Below are 4,819 nucleotides of genomic sequence, written 5' to 3'. Positions count from 1 at the left end.
ACAGACAATAGCTGAGGATGAGATTCAGTTTAGATTTTGCACAGTAAATATATATAAAAAAAAAAATCTTGAAAGAAAAAATGTGCTGAGAGTAAAACAAAAATTTGGTTGATTTGCTGATGCCAGATTTTGTCCATCCAGAGCAGCTGCAGGATGTGCAAAGCAGCATCTAAGCAGTCCCAGAAGTTCTGTCCAACTCTGTTCACTCTTATCAGAGCTGACACATCTTCCCCTCTTTTCCTTGTCTTTGCTCACCACCTCTTGCCAGCATAGAAACCATCAACTCACCTGCTCTCTCTGACCATTCTTGTTTTTTCAGAAGGTAGTAACAATAGGAGGTGAAACAAGCAAACAAAAAATGTCAGTACTGTGGAGGGATTTTTTATGCTTTAAGATCAGAAAGTTCTGCAAATGAAACAAAGCACATTTAGTATTGTGAAAGCCCATATTAACAAGTATGTCTGTAAGAAAGTCAAGGGGAAAGAAATATTTTGTCAGACCTGCATGTAACATCCTTGAGAAAATGTTTTATCATAACTTCTTGAAATAAGTAGCTATTTTCTTAGCATATACTTTCACTGTTGGAAGATCTTAAATATTAACATATAAAAACCCCGAAGCTGCCAGCACGGTTAATTTTGTATATTTACTGCCTGAAGGACCTTAGGAAATTTGATCATCTAGTCCAAGCAGTTGTCACTGTAGACCAAAATAATTTTCTGAATTAGAATTTAAATAGTAGGGGAAAAAGGATCTGATCCTGAGTTAAAAATTCCCAGTCAGGGAGCTTCTTCTATGATACGTTAATTAGTTTTGTACTGTGTGTGTACCCCAAATTTAAACAGCTTCAGCTTCCATCTACTTGATGTTATTTTTATATTTCTTGGAGATTTTATGGGTTTTGGTACATATCAACTTTTACCTTTCTGTTTCAGAAATAAAGTAGACTAGAAATCTGCAGATTCTCATAAAACATGGCTTTACAAATTTATGTTTTTTTGATGGCTTTTTAATTTTCTCCTTGATTTATCAACTTTCATCTGTAAGTATTAGCACCTAATTTAATGTAATCGTAGAGCACTAGTAGTGGGTGATATAAGTGCTCAATTAAGATTTCTCTGTTAATCCCATCAGGAAGTGCACATCTCCTCTTAAATAGAGAACTGATGTCATCTTTTTACCTACTGTGCTTCCCAAGTCCTTTCTGGAGTTGCAGCTTCCTAGGGTCATAAAATCATAGAATGGTTCCAGTTGGAAGGGACCTTAAAGATCATCTAACTCCAACCCCCCTGCCATAGGTAGGGATGCCACCACTAGAACAGGTTGGTCAAGGCCCCATCCAGTCTGGCCTTGAACACCTCCAGGGTTGTGGTATCCACAGCTTCTCTGGGCAACCTATTCCAGTGCCTCACTACTCTTACAGTGAAGAATTTCCACATTATGTCTAGCCTAAAACTATCTTCTTTTAGTTTAAGACCATTCCCCCTTGTCCTATCATTTTCTACCTGAGTAAAGAGTCCTTCTCCATCTTTTTATAAGCCCCCTTTAAGTACTGAAAAGCCACAATAAGGTCTCCCTGGAGCCTTCTCTTTTCCAGTCTGAGCATCCCCAGCTCTCTCAACCTTTCTTCACAGGAGAGGTGCTCCAGCCCTCTGATCATCTTTGTAGCCCTCCTTGCTCTAACAGCCCCACAACATTCTTTTGCTGGGGGTCCTAAACCTGGATGCAGCACTCCAGGTGGGGCCCTCACAAGGGCAGAGCAAAAGGGGACAATCCCCTCCCTCCACTGCTGGTCACACCTCTTTTGATGCAGCCCAGGATGCAGTTGGCTTTCTGGGCTGCAAGCACTCAAGGGGGGTGACACCCTCTTGTTAAAATATTGACTCTGTTCTTATATTGCTTCAGTTAGGGCTAACGTAAAATACAGGCTGTAGCAGTGGTTTATGTGGCAGCAGAAAAACACACATTTTTGTAATCCAAAATTAGACATTCCTACACAATGACGCTTTCTCCATGATGTTATTAGGTTTTTTTTGTTTGTTTGTTTATTTTTGTTTTTTCTTCAGGAAGGGTTAATTTTACTCTCAGTATTTCATAGCTTTCTAGTCTCTTAATGTAGAATTTATGTAGAATTGTGTTAGGCATTTTTCAGACGTATAATTACATTGTATCAGTGTTACTTTTATCAATGTTATAGATAATACTGTAAAATAAGATGTTTTTAGTTAGACAGGACTGATTTTGGATAAATTCATGTAAATGAGACTTACAGTTCATCCCTGTTCCTCTTGTAAAAGTGAGTTAAGTGAGTCCTAGGTTAGCCAGTCCATGATTTTTTACTTCAATGACATTTCTTACTTGCCTAAATTATAATGTGCTGTCAGACTTGCAGAAGTATGTCTAATTAGAACATTTGAGTCCCTTTGGTAAAAAAAAAAAAAAAAATGTTATATTTTGGAGGTGTTTCCTCCTGTCTTTTTGCTTGGCATCAGATCTGCTTGGCAGCCCATGTCTAAGCCATTTTACTGCTGTTTACTCATCTTCAGTCACAGATGCTTTGAATTATCACATTATCATTTTTACAGACATCCATGTTTCCACACCATTTTATCTGAACTCTGCAAAGGATAGTCAGATCACTAGTATCTATTTATACTAAAGGCACAGAAATCTATAATATTATACTCCAATATTATTGGGGTACTATCTACTTACGTCTAATTTGTACTAGTAGAACAAGTTGTTCCTTTTGTGTTTTTTTTAGCAGCATACTGTTAATTCCTTCAAACATTTGTTGATTTCACTCTTGAATCCATTTCCATTTTTTATCTGAGGACAGATAAAAATGCAGTTTGAATAAAAAGGACCAAAATTTAACAATATTAACCTGCAGTGTCAATACATGTATCAATGAGTCTTCTCTGCAAGGCAAGTACCTTCCTTGCTTCTCAAAAAAAAGCTTGAGACAAATGGTTCCTTTTATACACTTTTAAGTGTGTTTAAATTTACATCATGAGCTTGGGATTTTCCTTTAGAGCTATAAAAAATATATATAAAATGGAAAACACCCTCTTCTATGACAAGAGAATACTTACATGAATTTGGTGTTGGTCAAGCAATTAAACACAGGTAAACTTGTAGCACTGTTAAAGTTAGTATACAAGATAAAGCAAGCTCTGTTTGATCTCAGGAGCTTAAAAGAGAAAACTGACATAGATAAAAGCAGTTGTAAATCAAACATCTGTCCAACTTCAACTCCTTCCTGCCCTCTTGCATTTGGTTAGATGGTCCTCAAAGCTCTGCTAGGATTACAGGAGACAATATTTTGCTGGGTAGTGCAGCATTAACATTTTTTTCTGCTTTATTATATTGAGGTTATATATACATCATTTGGGAGAACGTATGTTATAATCCCTCAAAACTCATAAATCAGCCTTGAAGAAGCTGTTTACACTAGTGAGAATATTCACAAACACTACCTGCAAGATGTGGCAGAGAAACAACATTGAAACAGAGAAGGGAACTCAAGCTGGCCAAGGACACATTTTTTAAAGACAATCTAGAAAATAGCAGAGATCACACAGAGAGAAGACCGATACCCATCGAATGAAAGATGAAAACTAAAGAAAACTTCAAGTCTTACTAAGAAATTCTGACTACAGTAAAAATTTTAAGATGCCCAAGAGCCAATAAAACACAAATAGACACGTTTGCAATGAGATCAATTTTCATTTTTAACACAATGAAGTCAAATTTATTTTGGCTTCAAAGGCAAGAAAAAAGGTATGGAGGTTCCAGACTCCTAAAATGCTTTCTGTAGTTCAGAGAGGTTATCTTTCCTGAAGCCTTCCACTCTGCCATTGATCAAAAGCTGTACACACATCCACTGTTAAGCTTCAGGAGTAAAGGGTCACTGGGCTACAGCTGATTGATATTCTTCACTCTCTCCTGTAAAAATCTAATCTTCCCAGAAAAAATATGTCTGACATTTATAGTATACACACACTGTGGTATTTGCTAAGGTTTTAAACAGTTATGAGTCTTAAATTCTGAGAAGGTGACTTTTTCCTGAATGCTTGATTAGCAGAGAGAGGAGAAGCCATATTCTGAAAACTTCTAGACACACCTGACATACTCCAGACCTCACCTGTTATTCAAAGAAAAACTGATTGCTGCAGACTTCAAGCTCAGAGCTGTGTCCTTCCCAGTCTCCACAGTGGTCTGAAAGGGCAGATATTTAGAAGCACTTCTCACCCTGGGACTTGACTGTGAAATCTAAGATTTGGAAGGGAACCAGCCTAGCAGTAAAGCAGGAAAACACTGCATAGATCCTCTTTATTTTAAAGAATTTTATATTTTCCTTTCATGTGGCTTTGAATCCCTTCTCTAACAGAGGCAAGCAGTAGAAAGTTCCTTTTTTTTCCCTCAGTACTGACTTTCAAATAAGAATAGTCATACACTAAACTCAATTTTTCTTCAGTGCCTGTAAAACCATTTTATGTAGTATAGGAAGTATTTTAAATCAATTTAAAGAAAGCTTTTAATAAGAAGGTCTCTTAAACTTTATAAATTGTTTCTCTCTGTTGTTAAATTGAGCCTCACAAGACTATAGTCATTGAATTGTAAATCTGCAAATTCCTGAACATGAATAACTGTCAATCTGAAATGGGTAGGGATGCAAAGTTGATTTCAGTAAGAGTGGAAGGTAGGAGCTGCTGTGCCTCCTACTTTGCTCCTAATTAGAGACAAGCAAGGGTGGTACAATGGGGAGCACATGGCTGTGTGTTGGTCACAACGAACAGGGAAGGGTCATGTCATG

General features: G+C 37.1%; 1 long non-coding RNA gene across 1 annotated transcript; it reads right to left on the bottom strand.

Moving 5' to 3' along the window:
• Window positions 1-302: 302 nt before the first annotated feature.
• LOC310889253 lies at window positions 303-2,827 on the bottom strand. Its single transcript, XR_014576479.1, has 3 exons — window positions 2,716-2,827; window positions 2,271-2,421; window positions 303-405 (listed from the first exon to the last, which is right to left on the bottom strand). It is a non-coding gene; the product is annotated as an uncharacterized lncRNA (long non-coding RNA).
• Between the last annotated feature and the right edge of the window lie 1,992 nt (window positions 2,828-4,819).

Source organism: Anser anser (assembly GCF_964211835.1).
Source record: "Anser anser genome assembly, chromosome: Z".
In the NCBI taxonomy this organism is placed as follows: Eukaryota; Metazoa; Chordata; class Aves; order Anseriformes; family Anatidae; genus Anser; species Anser anser.
This window is presented reverse-complemented; position numbering and strand designations above follow the sequence as displayed.